The sequence below is a fragment of the Pistacia vera genome, unplaced genomic scaffold, assembly GCF_008641045.1.
Source record: "Pistacia vera cultivar Batoury unplaced genomic scaffold, PisVer_v2 Contig37, whole genome shotgun sequence".
In the NCBI taxonomy this organism is placed as follows: Eukaryota; Viridiplantae; Streptophyta; class Magnoliopsida; order Sapindales; family Anacardiaceae; genus Pistacia; species Pistacia vera.
In genome coordinates this window covers 180,042-193,694 of record NW_022196190.1, presented here as the reverse complement: position 1 = coordinate 193,694, position 13,653 = coordinate 180,042, and positions in this window count along the sequence as shown.

The following is a 13,653-nucleotide window of genomic DNA, read 5'->3' as shown; positions in this document are numbered from 1 at the left end:
CGGCTCGGCTCTTTTGATCAACCGAAACTTCGGACAGATCCTCAACCGGGCGCTGGGGGGATTTCCTGATTCGCGGATCTATTTATCCTCCGTCGGACCAGGCTGTGGCTCGATCCGGCTGATCGCCATAGCTGGCGGGGCACACCGCGAAATGCCCTTTCCCTTTGTCGCCATCTGACTGTTTACATAGCATTCGGAGATGGGCTTTGGATCCGCTTTACTCCCCTATCCCCGTTGGAGTGGGGAACTTCATCTTGAGTAGATAAATGGAAGTGACTGCCTGAAGTTCTCAGAAGGTCGCCCCAAGATTCCATAAGGCGATAGGCAGTCCACGACCAAATTCGTAACCCTAGTCACCTCGTCGTAGTCCGAGCGTGACTGGTAGCTGGATGTTCCGTGGGGATCAGGTGATCCCCTGTAAAACCGTAAGAGGCATCGAGGCGGCTTCAGGTCGCCTCGACCTAGGTTCATTCTATCGAAAGCGTACTTAACAGAATGTTCACAGCGCTTCCGTTGTCCACAAGCATTTGCAGACATTAGGACACCCTATAGGGGCGTGATACCAGAGCAGTCCTTGAGGATGGTGCAAGCGAGTGCCTCTTTCTCACAGAAGGTGATCGGTTCCTCTTTTCGCTTTTGGAGGTCGCTGCGAAGCTTTCTTACTCTGATCGGTCATGGCGCTCTCGCAGACATACTTTCCTGCGCTCTCGGTTTTCCCGGAGGTGCGGACCTCCGATTATGTTAACACTATCGTATCCCCTGCGATCACGACGCTTTTTCTTCACTCCCCTTGGTTTTCTTTGGGGAGTCATCAATGTACTCCTTGAAGTGCCCTTCTTGATGAGCTCTTCGATAGCCTGCTTTAGAGCTCGGCACTCATCGTGAGAGGCCATTTTCCCATGATAACGGCAGTATTTTTGTTGTTTCTAGCTGTAGCGGGTTTTCATTGGTTCGCTCACCGAGCAGGCTAGCTCCTCGGATTTGTCGAGGATGCAGATATGGACACATTCAGCGGAGTGTATTGGTCTCCGTCGGTCGCGACGGGGACAGAGCATAGGACTTTTTGCTCGTAGCAGGGTTTCTTCCCTTTTCGCTGATCCTCATGTCTCCTTCGATCAGCTCACCTATTCTCCCCGACCACACTATACGTGGAAGTGCCGTGATCGCCGACGGCAGTGCCGCCAGGAATTCTCTATTGGAGATACTTTTCTGGTTTAAAATCTGGTGGGGAAATACTCCTCGCCTCAGTTCTTTCCAGTCGGTTTGTGGGGAACTCAGCATTATTATAGTTCGGATGGACTCTTCTGGTGCATGAGCCACTTGTTGAGTCCCTGGAACGATCAGTAAGATGCAGGGATTCGTCTCTTTCTTCTGCCTTATTGCTAAGGTAGCTCAAAGGCATGAAAATTTCCGGTTGCTTGGAAATGCCGTAGGAACGTCGTGCTCATCTGAGGCCACGACTGATCGATCCCGCGGGGAGCGACCTCAACCACCGTTGGCATGAAGGTCAGCAGACCAAACAACGGCATTTGCAAGGTCGAACCTGGTGGAGCTCCATCAGGTCGTTGAACTCATAAAATGATCCTGCGTATCATGTTTCCATCAAACGGCCCATATTGGGCATTCTGAACCGGTGGAAGTGGAGCAGCTAGCACTTCGGAGAAAAGGGATGTAGAGGGACCTGCGCCTGTTCGTTTCGCTGCTGCCCTTAACTGTCCAGAGCTCGCTGAGCTCCTCAATTTGTGGTAACGGAGCCATACCTGGGTTGTTTTCACCATGCAAGCCCGGCCTTTCCCCTCGGTTCTCACCTCCGAGGAATATGCTAGAATAAAGAGGCAGTTCGACATCCGCTCGTAGGTGTTCCTCGACCACACTAGGCCGTCACGGCGTCCGGCCGACGGCCTTGCCGCGATCTCTGAGGAGATCTTCAAGGGTGGAGGGAGGATTCCCTTCCATCCTTTCATCAGGTCGGTCCTGGATCATTTCGGGATCGCACCAATGCAGTTGACGCCAAATGCGTATGTCATCGCTGTCGCGATGTACTTCGCGTGCTGCGAAAACGGCTTGGGAGAGCCAACGGTGGTGGAGCTCGGCGTCGCCTACTACCTGAAGAAGAGTAGGGACAAGGATTCGTACTATTTGTCTCGGCGACCTACCATTACCGCGGGGATACACAGCTATCCCAGCAATGCGGGGGCCTATGAGACATAGTTTTTCTTTTTCTTTTATAACGGCCACTGCCATTTTCAGGATCCAAGTAGGTTTTCTTTCGCTGGGTTAGCTATCTGCTCGCTTGATCCATAATAACGACCTGTTTTCTTTTGCAGTCAATAGAACGACCGAGGAAAAGCTACTCGCCGATCCAGACAGACTTGTATCTTTCGGGGTACTGGACGAGAACAACGGGACGCGAGGAAGCTTGTGACGACCGCGAACCTGCGGAAGTACGGTTTTTTCAGCGACAAGGCGTCGTTAGAACCCCTAGAAGGTAAGTTATGCTGGTCTCTTTCTGGTCGTGGAATAAATTCCCTTACTGATGAGCTTAAATATAGAGACCATGCCCCCAAAGGAGTCCGAGCAGTCCCGCCGAGCACCATTTGTTTTCCCTCGATCGAGGAGGAAGAGAGCAGCCGAAGCTGCCCGTGCTATTCCGGCACAACCGCTGCGAGCTTCTGTGCCTTTGCAGCCCCGTCCTGCGCAAGAAGCAACCAGGACAGAACAGGTCGCTCAGGCACCTTCTGCTCGCCCCAGATGGAAGGCTCCGGCCCAAAGGTCCAAGAAGAGGAAACAGGTCCAGGTTGAAGAGTCTGAGACCGAATCCGAGGAGGAGCCTCTGAGAACGCGCTAGGAATCCAGGAGGTCGGGCAAGGAGCCCGCGAGCGAGGCGGCCGCTGCCGGCAAGGCGAAGGATGTACCAGTTCTAGACTCGTTAGGGAGTCTGCCCGAGCACCTGCAGCCGATAGTCTATGGCCTGCTCGAGTGCGAGCTAACGGAGTCATACGACGAGTTCGCTGATACGGGTGACGACCTGATGACCAGGTCGTTCCAGCATCTAAGCAAGGTAAACGAGTTGGACTCAAGACTTCATTCTGATTTAGTCCTTACTCATATTTTGCTCGCAGGCGTTACTTGCAATGAGGATGGCCATGGAAAAGACGCGGCTGGGGGCCGCAAAGGGGACAAGCGACCTGGAGGAGGAGGTCGCGAAGCTGAAGCTGAACTTGGAGTCCGTTGAGGCGGAAAGAACTCAAGCGTTCGAAGCGGCGAACAGGTATCTGAACCAAAAGGACGCTGCTTTACGAACAGTGGACTTCCAGAAGGCGGAGCTAGATCGACACGCGGAGGAAGTCAAGGAACTTCAAAGGACAACCGCTAGGCTCTCTAGGGAGATCGACGAGAAGGACCAGGAGCTCCAGGCGACCTTCGCACTGGCTCAGCGAGCTGAAGAAGACAGGGGGGCCTCCGAACAGGAAAGGCTAGCTCTTGAGGCCGAGCTTCAGGAGAGTCGGGAGAGAGTCGCTTCTCTGACTGTAGAAATGCAGAACCAGTCAGAGGAGCTGGAAGAAAAAGCCGCGGACTGGGCATCGGGTTCAGTATCTCCCTGCGAGTAAGGAACCCGATTTGGACATGTCCCCTCCAGATGAGTTGGCAAGCGCGACTTGCGGATCATGGCCGAAGAGGACGATTTGGAAGCCGCGGTCGCCCAACAACCCACCACGGCAGGGGTTCTGGTCAAAGGATCCCCCCGACCAGCCTTAAGCTTATGCAGTTTCCCCGTTGAATCGGGTCTTTTGACTCTTTTTTTGTTTGTAAATGAATGAATCATCTTTTCAATTTGCCAGTGTCTCGTCTCTTTTCATATATTTGTGGTACAATTTACAATTTGCGATTTACACTAAGCAATTGTCTACAAATTTTTACATGCAACAAACACATCGAACTGTTTTAAGCGAACACGAATACTTAAAAAGAAATTAACAAAAAAAATGAGAGCTGAGTTCAGGATTACTGATAGTACGGCGCGAAGGTGCTCGGACATTCCAAGCTCGGGGGTACTTTGAACCTGTCAAGCCTTTTGAGATGTAGGTCCCCGTCTGATTACTTTGTCGACCCGTATGGACCTTCCCAGTTAGGTCTAGTACCCCACCGCACTCGGCTCTCTGGTTCCAAGGAGAACTTCCTTTAGCACAAGTCTCCAACCTGGAATTCTCTTCGCTTGACCTTGAGTCGAAGAATCTTTTTGCTCGCTGCTGGTAGTCTGCTATCCTTAGCGAACCTGTTGCGGTGCTCTTCGACCAGATCCAAACTTGCCTCTCATTAGTGCTTCGTTTTCGTCCTCATTGTACAAGTCCCTCGAAGATACCCATTCCGACCTCTACAGGGATCATTACTTCCACCATAAGCTAGCGAAATGGAGTTTCCGAGGTGGAGGTCCTTGGAGTTGTCCTTACACCCACAAAGACTTCGGGAGGTCGTCAGCCAATTTCCTTGGCTGCCCCGAGCTTGGCTTTAGAGTGTGGCTTGATGGTCTTGTGACTGCTTCAACTTGCCATCGCCTGCGGTCTGGCGACTAAGGCAATTTTTTATGGATGCCCAGCTCGCGCAAAACTATTGAACTCCTCATATCGAATCTTACCATTATCTTGAGATGAGGGTGTTAGGAATTCCGTAGCGGCACACTATGTTCTTGAAAACGAAGTCTTTCAGCTTTCTGGTCGTGATCCGGCTAGTGGTTCGGACTTCGACCCCTTTTGTGAAATATCTACCGCGACCACGGCATACTTGACCCCTCCCTTTCCAACGGCATGGGACCAATAAGGTCGATCCCCCACATGGAAAATGGCCAGGGCTAGACATAGTGATCAGCTTCGTGAGAAGGTGCCTCGGGAATGTTCGGCGAACCATTGGCATTTGTCACATTTCTTGACAAAGTTGTGCTCGATCTTCTTGCATTCGGGCAATAGTATCCCTGTCGAACAACCTTGTTCGCAAGAGACCGACTGCTGTGTGATTATCGCAGTGCCCCTCATGAATATTCCCTCATGTAGTAGTCTCTCTTCTTCACCGTGGTTCCACACATCGGAGGTAAGTGGGCAACCGAATCCCCTTCCTGTACAGCTAATCTCCCGTGGTGTGAACCGCAGACCTTTACTCTAGGACCCTTGCATCTGACCTTGGTCGCTAGGGCCAAGATCCCATCCTTGAGGTACTGGACAATGGAGTCACCGAATCTGGCTGAACCTCGTTCACCTATCCGTTTTCTTATTAGAATCTCTGTTGAAGCATGCGTTGCAGTGAGCGGGGCGTAACTCTGATGCAGATCACACGGTCTCGCCAGCTCCCGTCTAGCCCTCCTGCTCATCCATACTGCATGAGGCGCCTATCATGAGCCTGTGAATCTAGTTCGCGTCGCAGTCTGCTCTCCGACCTCGTGTGTGCTCCAATTGTTCGCTTTGCTTGTCTGCGCCTCATAACTCGGTGCATGTCCTGCGCTCACCTACTGTGCTTCTGGTGTATGACTGACTCTACAACTCACCTTAGGGAGGACTGATGCTTTCTTGCTAGTAGCAGCTACGTGGCGGGGTACTATCATGACTGGTGGGCAGAAGTGGTTAAGGAAAAGATGGGAAGCAAGAATAAAAGATAACTGGCTGATCAAAATGGAAGAGTTCGGCCAGAGACACGTCGGGCGATTATACTGGGCACCAATTTCTGGTGCGAGTGCAACCAGCATGAAAAGTTCGACAGTGGGGGGGGTTCTGAACAGGGTAGAGAGAAGATATACGCGATACAAGCTGGCCGTGGGACATCTGGCAGGGCATAGCGGGACGCATTGTTGGGGTCGCCTTAAAAACCCGAATGGAGGATACCATAATCAACCCGCCCCTCGGGCTCACCATAGAGACCCGCACACGGCTCTTTTCCTGTTTGATGACCCGTCGACGTAGAGGTTCCAGGTCGACAGGTTCTGAATAGTTTCTTGCACCGCATCAGAACTGAAGGTTGGCGAGACCGTGGGCATGTGGCGTGTTCTGGGGGCGGAACAGGAACACGCCGATAGTGTGCCCCTCTACCTTCCCCTGCCTCACACTTCTGTCTCAATAAAATCCTCGATATCCCCTGCTCAATTAAATATGCTCTATCTACTCTTAGTACTCGCACTATCTATACAAGTTATACCGTCGCGGGGTTTGGTAAGTACGTCTGACCGATTTCTCTTCCTCTAGTTACCTCCCTATGAACTCTCCGACACTACCCTCTTCACCGTGAGGGGGGGTCTAATAGTCATGCGGCGCCGAACCTCCTTTGTCTAGCGGCGAACCTTCAAGCATATGTCTAGTACGACTGGCTTGCCTTAACCACTAATATGTATAGCCTAGGTATATTGTGAGATTGCGTCTTCTCTGGTAGGAGCATTTCCTAATCTCCGCGTGGAGGAGACAAAGATGGGTGAATCACGGTATATGGTCACGGTAAAGCTGTACCAGTTGGGAAGTAGTTGAAAGGAAAGAAAGGAAGGAAGAGAGGAAGAAGAAAGGGAGAGAGGGATGAGAAGATGAGTGAGGTGGGAGCGTGGAAGTAAGGTCGCAGCTTTCTGGACGCGACCAGCAGGAAAGCTAGTGCTGGTCCATTTCAGTACCGCAATCTCGGCATCGATAGGTGCTTGCGCTAGATACTGGCCATCTGCACTTTTCCTCTTCCCTATAAAGCGACTGACCGGAACGGAGATACGGACAGGTATGAGCAGGATTCTGTGGAAGAGGTTTAGAGAGGAGGGGGTTCCCAAGGTGTTCTTTTATACTCTGGAATGCCTGTTCGCATTCGGAGTCCATCGAATTTCTTATTGGCCTTCAGGACATTGAAAAATGGCAAGCAGCGGTCTGTTAGCCTTGATATGAAGCGACTAAGCCGCTATCGCCCGTTTAGACTCATGACCTGCTTCTTGCTGGTCGGACTCTCCATATCGAGCAGAGCTTGAATCTTTGGGGTTTATTTCTATGCCCCGTTGATTAACTATATACCCAGGAACTTTCCTGACGATACCCCGAACAAACATTAGAGGGTTCAGCTTCATTTGTAGAGTCGGAGTATGTCAAACATCTAGCAAGATGCGAATATGCTCGGGCGACCTGGGATTTGACAGACATGTCACTATGCCACATCCAGACCTCCATTGTCTTCCGATCTGGTCAGAGAACATTCGGTTGGCACAACCTCTGATAGGTCGCGCCGCATTCTTAGGCCGAAAGGCAATGACTTTGTAACAGTATAGCCCCCGTCCGTAATGAAGGCGTACTCCTCGTCTGGCCAACATCGGGATTTGTTGTATCCCAGTACGCATCCATGAAGCTAACATCTCGTGCCCCGAGGTGGTCAACGAGCTGATCGATTCTCGGCAGAGGGACATTGTCTTTTGGCAAGCCTTGTTGAGGTCGCTGAAGTCAACGCAGGTCCGCCTTCCATTTGCTTCTTTACCAGGACCGGGTTGGTACCCAGGTCGGGTAGAGAGCCTCACGAATGGATCCATTTGGAGGAGGTTCTCTACTTCTGATTTTAGAGCATACCGCTCCGGATCCATCGCCTCTTACTTTTGGGAACGGTTGGCTTCACTGACGTTATGGTGGCAAATAATTCGGCGATCCCGACCATATCTGCATGCGACAGGCGAACACGTCAATGTTTTCCTTTAAGAAGCTTACCAGTCGGAAGCGAGCTGAGGGTTGAGACAGCTTCCATCCTTAACATCGGCTCGGCTCTTTGATCAACCGAAATTTCGGACAGATCCTCAACCGGGCGCATGGGGGATTTCCTGATTCGCGGATCTATTTATCCTCACTGGACCAGGCTGTGGCTCGATCCGGCTGATCGCCATAGCCTGGCGGGGCACACCGCGAAATGCCCTTTCCCTTGTCTGCCATCTCTACTGCTTTTACATAGCATTCGCGAGATGCGCTTTGCGATCCGCTTACTTCCCTATCCCCGTTGGAGTGGGGAACTTCATCTTGAGTATAAATGGAAGTGACTGCCTTGAAGTTCTCAGCAAAGGTCGCCCCAAGATTCCATTAAAGGCGATAGGCAGTCCACGACCAAAATTCAGTAACCTAGTCACCTCTCGTAGTCACCGAGCGTGACTGGTAGTGGATCGTTCCTGGGGATCAGGTGATCCCCTGTAAAACCGTAAAGAGGCATCGAGGCCGGCTTCAGGTCGGCCTGTACAGGTTCATTCTATCGAAAGCGATCTTGAACAGGATGTTCACAGCGCTTCCGTTGTCCAAGCATTTGCAGACATTATGACACCCTATTAGGGGCGTGATCACCAGAGCGTCCTTATGAGGATGGTGCAAGCGAGTTGCCTTTCTCACAGAAGTGATCGGTTCCTCTTTCGCTTTTGAGGTCGCTGCGACAGTTCATTACCTGATTGGGTCGATGTGCCTTCGCGAGCGTACTTTTCCGCTCTTCTGGTGTTCCACGAGGTGCGGACCTCGAAGATTATGTTAACACTACGTATCCACTGCGCGATCACGACGCTTTTTCTTTTGCTCCCCTTGGTTTCTTTTGGAGAGTCATCAATGTACTCCTGAGTGCCCTTCTTGATGAGCTCTTCGATAGCCTGCTTTAGAGCTGGCATCATCAGTGTGATGCCTTTGTCCGATGGTAACTGCGCTATTTTTGCGTTTCTGGCTTCTGTAGCATGAGTTTTCATTGGTTCGGCTCACCGAGCAGGCTGCCTCCTCGGATTTGTCAAGAATTGCAGATATGGACACATTCAGCGGAGTGTATTGAGTTCCGTCGTGGTCGCGACGGGGAACAGGAGCATAGGACTTTTTGTGCTCGTAGCAGGGTTTCTTCCCTTTTCGCTGATCATCAATGTCTCCTGCGATCAGCTCTCCTATTTCTCCGACCACGACATACTGCTGGAAGTGCCGTGATCGCCACGGCAAAGTGCCGCCAGAATTCTCTATTTGGAGATACTTTTCTACAAGGTTGTAAAATCGGTAGGGAAAATCATCCTCAGCCTACAGTTCTTTCCACAGGTCGGTTTGCGGCCGAACTCCAGCATTATGAGGTTCGGATGGACTCTTCTGGATGTCTGAGCGCACTTTGTGAGTTCCCGTGGAAACGGTCGATGTAAGATGCAGGGATTCGTCTCTTCTTGCCTTATGTTGCTGAGGTAGCTCAAAGGCATCGAAAACTTCCGATTAGCTTGGAAATGCCGTAGGAACGTCGTGCTCATCTGAGGCCACGAATGATCGATCCCGCTGGGAGCGACCTAACCGACCGCTTGGCGTGAGAAGTCAGCGTCATGGCCAAACAACGGCATTTGCAAGGTTCGAAACCTGGTGGAGCTCCATCAGGTCGTTGAACTCATACAAATGATCCTGGGGTCATGGTTCCATCAAACGGCCGCATATTGGGCATCTGAACCCGGTGGGAGTGGAGCAGCTAGCACTTCGGGAGAGAAAGGGAATGAGAGGTACCGCGCTTTTTCGTTTTGCTGCTCCTTAACCTGTCCAGAGCTTGCTGTAGCTCCTCAATTTGTGGTAAGAGCCATTGGGGTTGTTTCACCATGCGAGTCCGCCTTCGATTATGATTCAGGAAAGTCGGAGGTCGGATCCTCTTCTGCCTCGGCATGGCTTTCGGCGCCTCGACACACCTGGCTAGAGGCGTGTGAAGGCGATGATTGTGCGGGGGCATTTTCACGACCCTCGCGGTGGTATGAACCGCCCCGTGTGAGGGCCACCCGCTGAAACATGGGTCGTTCTGCTGGGGTGACAGGAATCATCGCACCCGATTTTTTGTGGGTTCGCGACGTGCATGGGACGCTCGGGATTCACTTTTCTCGAGTCTCAGCTTTGGACACCTGCTCGGGCACGATTTGTTCGCTGGCCTGGGAGCCCTAGGCTTCCTTTTGCCACTTGCTTACCTTTGCCTACGCGCTGCAGTGCTCGGGCACGGGCTATTCCCTTTGCCGCGCTTTGCGCACCTGCAGGCATCTTTGGCGGTTGCACCGCCCTAGCTGTATAGATGACATCCTTGGTCCAACGGTCCAACCTTGGTTGACCGTCTGGAGAGTATTGTCGAACCTCTCCAGTAGCTTCTGATGGCGGGTCGTTGGGACTGCGGGTATCCCCAGCATTTTGCGAAACTGGAGTATGTGAGGGTGCCTTGGGCTGGGGACTCCTTCACTGTTGTTTCTGTAGGTCAGATGGCGGGCCATTTGCTGCTGTAGAGACCGTAGGTCAAAGATTCTCCTGATGAAGGGTAGACAGCTAAATCAGGCCCTCCTTCTAGGCCCAAACTGTTGATGCGATTTAGGCACCAACCAATTGACACGTGGGTCTACTATGGAAATAACACACGTGATAATGGATATATGAATGAAAAAAATGCAAAGAGACTTTTAAGTGGTTCAGATGCAAGGTAGCAAGTCCTACTCCACTGATTTGTATTGATATAGTGTGGGTCAGTCGCAAGCGGACTGACTACATAGAGTTATGAAAAAATACCAGTCTTTTACAAGAGAGAGAGAGTTTTTCTATGTAAAGAAGGCCGAATCCCCTTAATGAGGTTCTCTTCCTTTATATCAAACTGAAGCGGTATCTCATTAATCCATGGGTTGGTGTATTGTCAGGATATAATCCGGCTTTGTCCCATTGTGCCCTTCCCAGCTGACTTCGCACGATGTCTGGGAAAGGACGGTGTGAGCGCATATCATGCTCAGGCTGCGTGTGCGTGTTGCTTCTGACGGAACAGGTCGCCCTTCACACGTTTTCCCACGTCAGCCCTTTTATTTTCCCAGGCAATACAAAAAAATTAAGTAGACCACAGTATTATATGTATATTATTATATATACTGACTCTTTTGCAGATGACCAAACTCCGACTTCGAATCTCTTTTAAAAACTGCGAAGAAAAATTTAGTGAACTCAATAGCTGCTAATGTTTTTTTAACTTTCATAAAACATATATATCCTATTACCTAAATGGCCTCCATAATAGCATCATTTGTGCGCGCATTGGGAATGCGGGAATTGTTAGCCAAATGAGCCCTGTGTATTAGCACACCACTTGGACTGGATAACAGAATTTCTTTTTGGGTCCAAGGTTCAGCTTCTCCAGTGAAAGGGCCAACATCATCTCCCGCGTTCTCAAAATCACCTGTTACCTGCCATATTTTCTACGAAGCTAGTTGCAGCAAGCATTGTGCTCCTATTGTTAGTTTTTAGCTTCTTATTGTCAACTTTTCAACTTCTTTCTTTAATGTAACTAATAATTGTACAAGGTTTCAAATTGAGAAATGAACCGACCTTAATTGTTCATATTAAAGTTGACGATTTCGCTTTGGAAATTATAGTCTTGCAATCTAGAGGTACAAGTTTTGTAGACTCTTCACTTCACTGTGTATTTATTACATCTAATCCTGGGGAAAAAAAAAAAAACTTTTCGTTTTCCTTTTTTCTGAAGTCTATATTGGACTTCCCTTATATATACGATTTAATTAGCCTCGGGAATGAAAGGATAAACCCAGAGGCTTAGGCCTGCCATCAGTGTGCTTTTCAATAAGAACTGTCAGAGTTAGAATCAATTTTAAAATTTCCGTGTTAAATGAGAGTAATATATATATATATATATATATATATAAAAATAATATCATATGGATGTGCATTTGGATCATTGATCCGAATCAAAACTTTTGGGAAGATAAACTTACAATTACCTTTCAAAAATAAATTTACTTTTGGTCCGAAACCTGTCTTTTGGAGGGAAAACAATTCTCTCCGTTGACATATGGAAGGTATGAGAAAATAATGACTACTTCAATATTTCTTATAACAAAGTCTCTTGGAAACCAAACTTCTTACGAATAAATATTTATTATTCTTATAGTTTTCCCGGTGTAGTTTTGTAAGCATATGTTTGTTATCCACAAGTTCACAACACATTATTCTCGTTTTAACTAAAGTATATAAAAGTAATTGTAATTCAATTTTACTAAATTATAATTTGTTTGAGGTATTTAGAAAAACCTCCCTCTGCCCCTCTTTTTCCTTCTTTCATCGAACTCTGTAACGCAAAGTCGTTTCAACTTAGATAAACATTTTTTTTTTTTTCTGATAAGAATTGTGTTTAACTTTAGGATGATATTATCATTAATATCTTAAAAATAATATATTTAAAACATAATATATTGTTATGGTCTTAAAAGATAAGGCAGACCGCGTAATCTCATTTTAGAATACTATGTAGCAATATATCATACTATATCACTATTATGCAAGTAAGTCTATTTTTTAAAAAATGACATGTAGATTTCTATTTAATATTTTTTTTGATTCACAAATCATGGCAAAATAAATAATAAATAAAAAAAGTTATACTACTAAGAAAATTTGTGACAAACATGCTATTTTCAATATTATGTGTAGTGGTGTTATTTGGTAAATCATGTCATTTCCAATTACAGTTTAACGTATATGTTGCCTATATTATATATATATATTATTATATAATATATAATATATATATATATATATACATACAAAATCATATAGTATATGCAACCTGTAAGTATATTCAATTCTAAAATGTGAAATACATGTAAAAATAAAGGTAGTAGATATATATATAGTAAATCTCTACAGTGTACTCTATATAGGATAATCTCTCTATAGTGATACTCTATAATGATAACTTTCATGTAGTCATAAAAATTATGGTCCTAACTTAGCCATTTAAATAAGAATAAATTTCACATTGTATAAGTTATAATTTTTCTAGGTCCTATCTTGAGGATTTTCCTCTACATATAATAATTATATGGTATATTGCAAAAAATTATATGTTATCTACATTAAAAGTTAAGATGAAGTAAAATATGTTATCTAAAGTTGTTTGTGACAATGATTTATGCGTTAGAGTTGTTACCGACGTCTTTATTTTGGCGGGTACGTAATAAGCTTCAACATGGACACCTTCTTGTTGAAACCAAAATTTTCTAGCTCTCAAGCATGTTTAGAGCTTCTTGGCATGAAATTTTTTGTATTTATATACTATTATCCTCATGATTATCTCCTTCATTTTCTTGTCTAATTCTAATAATGATTCTTCTTCAGCTAAACATGCATGACTTTTTTCATTTTGATATGAGAAAGAATTATATCTCTATTGATATGTGTAGTGAAGTTGTCGAATCTGATTACTCAAATTTTACAGTGACTCTTTATATCCATTTTCGTACTATCCTAATGCTACTAAACAATTATTGAAATCCTAATACTACAAAACATGATTATAAATAAGACATCAAAACATAATTCTTGTAACTAACACTCTATTAAATTATAACCTCTTTATAATAATAATTTAATTGTCCCAAAATTTACTATAAAGAATTTTACTGTATATATATATAGGTTACACTATATAAAAATCACATAGTAAGTCAATACTATGTGCCATATTTATCACATATATATATGGCATTGTAAAAATAATAGTACTTCAATCTTTCAATGCATTTATCACATATTTATGCCATATATGTTTGGTGTGTGTGTGTGTGTGTGGGTACACTATGTACTATTGGGGTTCACAAGAACCGGTTGAAGCCAGAACCGGCAGGTACCCTGGTTTTGGTTCCGATTCCTACCC